This window comes from Micropterus salmoides, unplaced genomic scaffold (genome assembly GCF_014851395.1).
Source record: "Micropterus salmoides isolate LMB-PRFRI ecotype aquatic unplaced genomic scaffold, ASM1485139v1 Ms_hic_scaffold_18, whole genome shotgun sequence".
NCBI classification, from domain to species: domain Eukaryota; kingdom Metazoa; phylum Chordata; class Actinopteri; order Centrarchiformes; family Centrarchidae; genus Micropterus; species Micropterus salmoides.
Window position 1 is genome coordinate 26,747,758 of NW_024040928.1, and position 11,254 is coordinate 26,759,011.

An 11,254-nucleotide genomic window follows, 5' to 3' on the forward strand; every position below is an offset into this window, starting at 1 on the left:
TACTCTTTAAGCCTCTTTTCAATTAAATCTCTCCTGATTGAGCTGATATTTTCCCTCTGTTTAATTATTAATAAACACCCTAAGACTGAAGGCCTTTTCATGTACCTACTCAATTCCTTTCCTCCTTTCCTCCTTTCCTCCTTTCCTCCTTTCCTCACCTCCTCGCCTCACGTCTTAGTCCCTCCAGCCCGAGGAGCAAGCGGAGAAGTTGAGGAAGAGACGCGAGGAGAGAAGAAGCCTGGTATCATCAAAAGGCGTATGAATAACACGGTGATTTCTTAAGTCATTTGGCATGGTATCCAAACATAGTTGAGGCAACAGGCATTTACTGAAACAAGACATCCTTGCTTTGGAGATGTCATTTTAAAGCAAAGTCATTTAAATATGATGCATGGCACATGTCCATTGTTACAGCATACCGCCCGTTGATATGTCAGATGAGCATGTCAGTTGTCAACATTATGACATGTAGAAAGAAAAATCTTGAGGTTGCAAAACACATTATAGCATCTGTTCAAAGAAGCAACAGCCACAGGTTACAAAATCATGCGCTACACAGAAATTCAGTATAGTTAACTCCCAGGCTTTCTTTTTGGCTGTGTGCCTTTTGTCTGTAACAGGAGATCATTTCCTGAGGTGAGAGTTTCATCATCACAGTAAGAAATAATAAAAGTAAAATTGATCTTAAATGTAGCCTACAGCCCCAATTGCACCTGTCGTCACATGATTATTCGTATGGAATGACATTTGCAGACTAAATACTATTATTACTGTATGACAACATGAAATGAGGATGCGTTTGATGATATTACAGCTTCATTTGACATCAGCAGCTGTTTTGCACTCGTCAATTCATGAGTTAAATGGGTGTGATGTGCAGATCGACTCTGACGTCATCTGAATCATCCTCGGGCCAACCACCTGCTATTAATCAGAATAATCCTTTTTAAAACCCTACATTCAGCAACATAAACAGTAAGGTCAATGTTCTATAAGTTCAGGTGGAGCCCTCTACTGGACTCTTTGGGTAAAACCTCCTCTACTCACAAACACACACTCTCACCCAGTGAAAACACAGCCACCCAATAGGACACCTCTACCGATATGTGCGGACCGTATTAATAGTAATGTCCCAGTACCACAGCACCAAGCACCACATCACCTTAGTGACAGGCCGCCCCTGAGACGGTTCCTGGACTGATATGGGTTTGGCCTGGCCATTACCACCTGAGCTGAACATCAGGCACAGTCGGTGTACTATGCTTGTTTACTTCTGGTAGTCACCAAAGTCCCTCCTCACAGATCAATCAATCAATCAAGTTTCATTTAAAGTGCAAAATCACCAAAAAACATGCTCCCAATTAGGGCTACACGATATTGGAAAAAACTGATATTGCAACAATTATCTTTTCTGCGATATATATTGCAATATGAAAAAATACAGGAATTTCAAGCATCCTAGAATTTTTGTGTGTTGGTTTGGGAAAATGTATAGAAAATTAAAATAAATAAGCTGAAAATTGTCTTTTTGAATATGAGTACTTTTTTTGAGTGCAGACTATGCTTTCTTGAGCTATGATTTCTTTTTGCAATCAAATCCACTGTGTGGTCATCCATCTGTCACGCTCTGCCGGTTTTGTCCATCCTTTGTGTTGCACTTTTGGGTTTGGTATCTGCCTTAGTATGTTGAGTTTTGGGTTCTGTCCTGTCTGGTGTCCAGTATCTGCTATGTAGTCTGTTGTGTTTTGAGTTCCTCTGAGTTATTGTGTGGTCAGTTCATTATCTGTTATTTAGTTGGTCTTTGATTCCATGTCATGTTCTTGGTCTTGTACGTTAGTTCATGTCTTTAGTGTTTACTCCGGGTCTTGTGTTCTCTGTTAAGCTCTGTACTGTGTTCTATTTCTGTGTTCTCGCTTATTCACTCTGCCCCAGGTCTGCTTGTCATGTCAAGTCTCTCTGTTTTCCTCTGCTCTCTCTCTCTGCCTCGTTAGTCTCATGTCTGTCACCTGTGTTGCTCCCTGTGTATATATACCTGGTGTTTCTGTCTTGTCTTTGTCTGGTCATTGTTCATGTTACTCCCCAGTCTGTCGTGCGTGTACTCTCTGACTGCCTGTAACCAGCCTTGCTTGTCTTGTCTCCCTGTACTTTTGGATTTCTGTTATTCAGCCACTCACCTGTAAGTGTGCTCCCTTTTGGTTATATTAAAACCCTTCGTTGAACTATACCTGCTCTGCTCTGTGTCCTGCGTTTGGGTCCTCCAACCTGCCTCCACACCACGATCGTGACACCATCAGTGGTTTTCTCCTGTTCCTTCATTATTTTGAAGTTGTTGTCAACAACTAATGGTGGCGGGGCCTATTTTGGCTGTTTGATAAACTGATCACGAACAATATTGTGACTGGTGGTGTGCTGTGCATGCAAAGCCTGCTTGTCACCCTAGGAGAGAACTCTGAAACTCAAAACCCAAATTGGCAAACTGGTTCCATAATAGAGGCACTTCATCATAATAATAATAATCCTTATTTGTAGAGCACTTTTCAAAAACAAGTTACAAAGTGCTTTAACAAGTATAAAGAATAATACAAAAAAAAAAAAGATAAGAGCATGAAAATTTTATATAAAATTAGTAAAATACAATAAAATAAAAGGGATAAAATAAAGTCAAATAAGATCGGGAGAGGCTCTCCTATAAAAGTATGTTTTAAGAAGGGACTTAAAAGAGTTCACTGACTCAGCCGACCTGATTTCCTCGGGCAGGCTGTCCCAGAGCCTCGGGGCCCTGACAGCAAACGCTCTGTCCCCTTTAGTTTTCAGTCGAGACTCTGGAACAGACAACAGACCTCTGCCCGAGGATCTCAAGGTACGTGCTGGTGCGTATGGGACTAAAAGGTCAGAAATATAACAAGGCGAGAGGCCATGAAGAGCTTTAAAAGTGATCAATAGAATTTTAAAGTCAATTCTAAAACATACTGGGAGCCAGTGTAATGAAGCTAAAATAGGAGTAATGTGGTCATATTTCTTTGTTCTGGAGAAAGCCTGGCAGCTGAGTTCTGGACAGTCTGGAGTCGATCAATAGATTTTTGGGTTAAACAGGTGAAAAGGCTGTTGCAATAATCCAGGCGTGATGAGATGAAGGCGTGTAAAATGGTCTCGTGTCCTTAAAAGTTAACATAGATCGAATTTTAGCTATATTTCTAAGTTGATAAAAACATGATTGAACAAGCTTTGTGGTGTGCTGCTCGAAATTTAAATTACTATCAAACCAAACACCAAGGTTCTTTGCCACAGGCTTAATGTGATTTACTAGGGAACCAGCAGATGGCAGTATTTGATTTGCCATCTGCTGAGACCCGATGACCAGGATTTCTGTTTTGTCTGAGTTCAGCTGGAGGAAATTATTGGACATCCATTTTTTAACTTCACAAAGGCAGTTGTTAAGTGAACTCAGCATTCCAGGGTCTGTGGATCTGACGGGCAAGTATATTTGTGTGTCATCAGCATAAATATGAAAAGAAATGCCATGTTTATGGATAATATGTCCAAGGGGAAGCAGATACAAGGAAAACAAAATGGGACCGACCCCTGAGGCACACCATATTTAACTGGACAGAATGAGGAGACATAGTTGTTTACAGACACGCAAAACTTCCTATTTGACAGGTAGGATGAAAACCATTCTAGAGCAGTACCAGAGATCCCCACCTAGTGCCTCAGTCTGTCTAACATGATGTTGTGATCAATGGTGTCAAAAGCAGCGCTAAGGTCCAGGAGTACCAGGACTGAGCACATGCCTTCATCAGCAGACATTAAAAGGTCATTGGTGACTTTAAGCAGGGCAGTCTCAGTGCTGTGGTACTTCCTGAAACCAGATTGAAACTTTTCATATATTTTGTTATTTTCCAGTACAGTGAGCAGCTGTTTGGACACAATTCTTTCTAGAATCTTTGCAATAAAAGGCAGTTTTGAAATTGGTCTAAAATTATGTGGGAGGGAGGGATCTAAACCAGGTTTCTTTAAAAGTGGGTTCACGCAAGCCGTTTTAAAATAATCAGGGACACAACCAGTAGATAGGGAGCTGTTGAAAACAGAGATGAAATGGGGCCCAACAGAATCTATTACTTTCAGTAAAAATTTTGTAGGTATTATATCAAGTGGGCCGGAGGACACTCTCATTTGTGATACTGTTTTTAAAAGCTCAGACAAGTCGATGGGATAAAACTGGTTAAAACTCTGTTGTTGCTGGTGATGGACCTCTGAGTAAGAGGCCACGGGGGTAATAGAGGCTCTGATTGACACCACCACTACTAGCTTTAGACGTAGGCCTAACCTTTAGAGGAGCAGTAATATTTAGTGACGACAAGCAGATATGATTGAAGTGATCGACCAGATTGTTAAAAACTTCTAAAAACAATACATCTGTGGTCAGATATGGTCATGTCCACTAATTCCACAGAGGAAATGCTGACACCCAGGGTAAAAACCAAGTCCAGTGTATGACCACGGTTATGTGTTTGCCCTTTGACATGTTGTTTGAAGTTAAAAGAAGTGGCCATATTTAAAAAGCCAGTTGCATTAACATTTTTGGGGTCATCAACATGAATATTAAAATCGCCACAAAGAACAATTCTGTCATAATTTAAAACCAGAGTAGATAAAAATTCAGGAAGTTCTGATAAAAATCCTCCAGGCGGTTTTGGGGGGCGATAAATTATAACAAATATGATCGGTTGCAGCCCTCCAACTTTAAGAGTGAGAACTTCAAAGGAGTTAAATTCATCACAGCGTACTTGATGACATTTAAAATTTTTCCTATACACGCTCACTAGCCCACCACCACGACCACTGACCCTCGGTTGACTAAAACAATCATATTGAGGCGGACACAGTTCAGCTAGCTGGCTATAGTCATTCATCTGCAACCAGGATTCAGTTAAAAACATAAAATCTAGATTTGCAGACAAGATAAAATCATTTAAGATAAAAGTCTTAATTGAGAGAGATCTCACATTGAAGAGAGCCATTTTAAATGAGTTTGTTCTGGGTGCTGGAGTTGGTGCAGTTGTCCTAATCCTTGAGAGATTACTAATATTTCTGTGTGGGATGTGCACATTTCGGTTTACTGGTCTATGCGTGATGATGACAGGAATAGAAGTCTGTGGAACAGCGCTGGGAGCAGACGGCTTTACATGCCAGCAGGTGGAGACAGTTATTTGTGGCAGTGAGGCAGAGATCTGTTCAGTGACCGGTGGTGTGTCCAGGTGTGCTGCATGACTGATTAGTCATTCACGTAAGTCATGTGTGGACCGCACCACATGCTGTGTGTGAGCAGCTAACATTTCTGAGCCCCGTTTGTTTGGGTGAAGTCCGTCTGTCTTAAAAAGAGACATTCTTTGCCAGAAAATATTAAAATTATCCACATAAAACACACGGTGAGCCCTGCAGGCGGACTGGAGCCAGTCGTGGAGGCCAAGGAGTCTACTGAAGCGGCCAGCACCGCGACCGACTGTGGGAATGGGACCAGAGATAAAAACGGACTTTACACACTGCTTTAAAAAGTTAAAAAGACGGTTAAAATCTGTTTTTTTCAGCTCAGACTGCCGAAGAGCTGTGTCATTTGTTCCGACATGGACTATCACTCTTGTGATGGAGGACGGGAGCGACGGCATCAGGTCCTGGAGTTTTTTTAAAATGACAGCCGTGGTGGCATCAGGGAAGCAGTGAGTGGTAGCGTTAAAGAAACGGAGGTTTCTGGTTATGGAGTCACCAATTATTAGTGTGGTTGGGGAGAAAAGAGGACGAGGAGATGCTGGTTGTGGGGATCCAGAGCAGGACTGAGCAGAATCTGCTTCAACACTGCGTGCGGACTGAGGATGGAGTGTGTGAGCTGCCGAGTGTTGTGTTGGAGTAGCAGTAACAGACCTGAGAGAAGGGCTACCCGACGGTGCAGGGTAGAGACGGCCTCCGGAGCGTCTGAGCACAGCCTCCTTCAGGATCCTACGTCGGGAAGCGGAGGTTTTTGACCGGGATGACGGCCGCCGATCAGGTCCGGCGGCAGACCGGCGGCCCAGTGCAGGAGATGTAGCCGGTGAAGGAGATGCAACAATGTCGGCAGGCACTGTGGGCCGAAAGAGATCCGTATCAGGGAGACTCGAAGCCGCATGTGCATCAGCTGGATGGACCGGAGTGTCGTTAGACAAGGCTGCATAGCGGTTGGAGAGGCCGATGTGCGGAGGAGAGGCAGCCCCATCCGAGCCTCTCTTGCAGCCACGGACCACCACTTCAGCCCAGGTTGACTGATGCTTCGGAGTCGAGCAGGATGAAAGCCTGGGAAGGCCAGAGGGGTCACATAACACGGTGTCCTGGATGTTAGCGGTTGTGCTAAGAGAAACAATCTGTTTGGCTTGTACTGAAGCTACATCCATAAAGCCAGTCAGCAGGGAATCTTTCTCTTTGAGTTCCTCTGAAAGTCGTTGGATGTCTTCCATAAGGTCAGCAATCTTCTTGTTCGCTTTCTTAAGGAGTGTGCAGTCCTCATGGGGCAGAGTTATCTCGGCTAGCATAGACACCGGAGCTTTGTTGCGATCAGTAGCGTTGATCGCGTTTTTACGGTCATCTATCTTAAAATCCATGTCGGATGACTAAAATCCTTAACCCACGTAAAACTTAAAATAAAGTTAAGTTAAATAAAAAGGATATAAAAAATGTAACGAAAAAAGAGTGGATTAAAACTGGATAAGAGTCCGGTTTAAGACGGAGCTTCCGACAGGTGGCTACAGACGCCAACGCATGTGCAGAGTGCAGATTACGTCAGCAATTACGTCAGAGATCTTGTGACAAGATGATGCAAGGTGACATAACATCACAAGAAAATTATATGCACTAATAGACAAGGCAATACAGAAAATGTAAAGACTAAGCAGACGGGGATAAATAAAACACAAGTACAGAACAGTAAAACATAAACAACAACAAAAATAAAATGAATGATAAAAGAAACTAAATAAAATACAAAAAACAAAAAGATAGTGTATGAGGGACTTGTGTATGTTTGCTGTGTTTTTTGTCTGTTTTTATTTTCTCTTTTATATCTTCTGTACAGCACTCTGGTTCCACTTGTGGTGTTGAAAGTGCTCTATAAATAAAGTTGAGTTGAGGGAGATATAAAGTAATATAAAGCCTATATATTAATAGATCTTTTATTAAGTAATTTGCTAATTATTAAAAAGGTTTTAATAGCTTTTTTGTTTAATAATTTAGAGACCGAGTTAAAGAGATATTGCAATATCTTTTGTTATAGCTGTTAACGCATATTATTTAATGTTAATACAATTATGTTATGTAGCTGTTTGGTGTTATTTCGATCGTTAATATAAGTTTTGGTAATGTTTTCATTTTTACTTTCTAGCCGCCATTTTATTACGGCAGGCCGTATACCTTGAGCAATGTAGCTGGGCAGAGATTTCAGCATCTCTTTCCTAGTCTAAGCGCTGTGTGTTTGTATGTTTGGGAAGCAGAGGTCTGCATTGTCTGCATATACACTTTTTATTCGGCCCACCAGGTGTCGCTGTTTTTATAGATTTGTAATAATCAATGTTCAATGTTTCTCCACAGATTTAACAGTCCACTGTGAACAGTGAGGAAAAATAATGTATTTGTAATATATTTTAAATGTATGAAGTATGAAGCAGAGGGTCAGTGTGAGGAAGCCGGTCATGACATCGCCCCCAGAGTGCGGGTGCTGCAGACACTCAGCAGTCCTCGGGCAACACCAGCCGAGCAGCCGCAACCGCTGCAGCATTTCCTGTGGAAATGGAATCTGTTTTGTTAGAGTGTGCATCACATTTTATTACTGCAATAGCAGTGGGGGGCAGAAGAGCAGGAAGGGACCCTGGGGACGGACCGGCCTGCCACCAACGAGTTGCTTCTTAAAGAGAAATGTTGTATTTGCTTCCTCTAATTAGTCATTTGTCACTTCCTCATAGTAACTGTCCTTTCCATTTTCTCTCATATGTCAGTTGTTGCTTTAAATGGAGACAGACCTCCTTCTCTTATGGCTGACATGAGCTGGTATGAAGTTCACACTGACCTGAAGTATCTGGAATTAACAGTGAAAATTTAACCCTTGTGTGTTTCCACATTTTCCTCTCATTCAGCTGTTTAGTTCAACTCTCAAAAGAGACTCAGTGAAGAGTTTACTTACATACAATTACAATTACAATTACTTTCATACCAGAACATAAAAAATAACCTGAACAGAGATATAGATGTTAAAATGACTGCATATCAAACAATAACAGCTGATACAGAAATAACAGTAAAAACTAATACATGTTTAACTACAACACAGCACTAGCACATTAAAGTGCCTGACAGCAAGTTCATCAAGCTAAATGTCCCATTTATTATGTTCAGTTACATTTCAAGCAGCAAGATAATGTTGTTATTGTGCTACTAGTTAACCTACTGCACCCCCTTCTGGACTAAAAGGCTTTTTACAGCAATACATCCTGAAAATGGTCATAAAATAAGTCGAATAAAAACATTTATCAGTTATCAGTGAACTGTAATGATATGAGCTGTAACTACACTGTGGTCTCTTATTTGTTTGGTTAGTTGACGGTGGCGTAGAGGTCGCTGGGATCAGCTGAGGCTCCAGCAGAAGAAGAGGAAGCTTTCACGCTGCTGTAGGTCACTGCATCATCTTCATCATCACCATCTTTACCCAGAACCTGGAAAAGAGACAAACAGCACAACACAGAAATTACACAACATTAAATGAGAGAAGTGTTTTCATTCACTGCCATCATCACTAGAACCAATCAGACAGCTTACCAGGCCTTTACTGTTGGTCTTCCTGGTGTAGCTGATGGAGGCGTAGGAAACACCATCTTCAGGATCAGCCTACACAGAGAAGACAACATAATGGCTGCTCAGTAACATGTGGACTTGATTGTGTTCTGGTCTGTTCTGGTGTCGTCCAGCTGCATCATCAGACTCCCCACTTCTTCTCTTGCAGAAAGAACTTAGATTCAAGAGTCACTGTGTGTCTCATAGAGCTACATTTTGAACAACAAATCTAAAAACAGTGAGTGTAACTTTGTCCTGGGTGTAGTGTGAGATCTCACCGTGTCCTGACTGCTTTCTGGACTCACTGCAGGGTTTAAGCTCCGTCCCTGAAAACAACAAACAAACAGAGTCTACTTCCATGTGGTCAAACACTGGCTCTGTGAAGGCTGTTTAGATTTGGATGACTCTGTCAGAGAGCAGCTGATTCAGCTCTGTCATAACTGTAGAAACATTTGATTACTCAGCCGTAAAACTCACAGTGTTTTCATCCATCTGGGGTTTTTTTCCTGAAGAGACAAAAGAGAGTCGACTTTAGCTTCAACAATAAAAATCCAGGTTCATCAAAACTTCTTGTTTATAATATCTGTGGTTGCTCTCACCTTTAGTTTTCTTCCATATGATGAATCCAACAACAATAACAACAGTTATTAAGAGAGCTGCAACTGCAACATACCACCACCAAACTCGATAGACTATAAAAGAGGACAACATCTTATTTTGTTATTTTGTGTTGTGTGAAGACGTCTGACTGAGACTGACTGAATAAGAAAATCTCCACCCACAGCCGAGTGTCGCTCTGACATTCAGACTTCGGGATTCAGAAGAGTAGAGAGATACAATCAATAATCAATAAATCAATAATAATTTTCTCGATCACTCCCTATTTTCTGTTTTATACTACAATGAATGGTCAGTTTTGTCTTTCAAGAAAGTGACAAGAAAGGCTTTGATTATTTTATGTTTTGCCATAAAAAAGGCAGAGAGTAGAAACATGTAAAAAATAAATAGACAATGAATATAATAAAAAGTAAAATAATGAAGTTCAGTATGTGGAGAGAAAGAGGCTGACAGGAAGACAGAGAGACTCTAGAGAAAGATGACTTACTACCTTGTAGTTTTGTTGAAGTATCATTAGTTGTTGTTGTGGCTGTAACTGATTTTGTGTTTTCAGTTGTTGTTGTTGTTTGTGCGTCACCTGCATGAATGAAATAATAGAAACCCAAGAAACCGTTCAGTTAGAAAATCCCTCATGTTTACCATCTGCTGTCACTAAATGAGAAAGAATGATGTCATCTTAAAAAGTCATTAACAGCTCAGCATATTCTCACCTGTTTTCTCACCTGAGGACTGAGGGCTGAAGGTGAACAGCTGCACTTTTCCAGAGGAACCATCTGTCACTTCACACTTCAAGTTAGACTTTGATTTGTAACTAAAATGAGAATCCAGGAAAGACACAGCGGCGTAGCAGACAGACTGTGATGTCTTCATGTCTTTGTTATCTTTGTCCACATCTTTACCCTCATACAGCCACTTCACTGTGTGTCTACAGAACTGTTCACGTGTCGACACAGAGCACCACAATGTCACCTCATCAGCGTCCTTACGTTCAGTCACTGGTGAAGATGGAGATATTGTGAGAGAAAGACAACAAGAGTAAAGTTAACTTCATCACTGTGATCATAATTATTGTAATGTTTCAGTATATTGTTCTAACAAGACAGTTTGAGCTGAAAACATTATGATGGAAATACTCACTGATAATAACAGACAGATAAACCAGAGACTCTGGAGCTTGATGTTGTCCTGATATGAACTGTTGACAGTAATAACGACCAACATCCTCGACTGTGACCTTCTTTATAACCAGAGAACAGTTCTCTGTAACACTCAGTCTGTCTGATTTAGATTTGGCGTTTTCACCAATCTGCCCAAGATTAATCAGCTCTACTAATACTCGGCTTCCTGAACCAGCAAAGGTCCATGTAGTATATTCACAGTTTTGCTGACCGTCTATCACATTTTCACAAGGCAAAGTGACGTCATCTCCAACTCTGACAGTGAAGTAGAGGGGAAGTTTTTCAGCTGCTGCTGTTGAGAAAATGATGAAAAATAAAGTGAAATGAGAAAATGTCTGTTATGTTCATAGATAGTGATGATTATTTCTTTATCCTTAGTTTCCAAGAGTTCACTAAACTCACTGGTCCGTTTATCATCCGATCATTCAATTATTCCATTTAATCTGGCAAACCAAAAACAAAAAAACTAATAAATATTTCATGTTTCTGTTTTTCTATATGAATCAAATATGAAAACTGACGTTTGTTTCCTTGCTTTCAGCTCAAAATGAGAAATATAATAAACAAGGAAACCAAAACAAAATAATAGGTCGAATTTACGTTTTCTGTAT

The 11,254-nt window shown here is 40.9% G+C and overlaps 1 long non-coding RNA gene across 1 annotated transcript; it reads right to left on the bottom strand.

The window, feature by feature from the left end:
• Nucleotides 1-9,445: 9,445 nt before the first annotated feature.
• LOC119908637 lies at nt 9,446-10,006 on the bottom strand. The gene is made up of 2 exons (XR_005445320.1): nt 9,956-10,006; nt 9,446-9,539 (listed from the first exon to the last, which is right to left on the bottom strand). It is a non-coding gene; the product is annotated as an uncharacterized LOC119908637 (long non-coding RNA).
• Between the last annotated feature and the right edge of the window lie 1,248 nt (nt 10,007-11,254).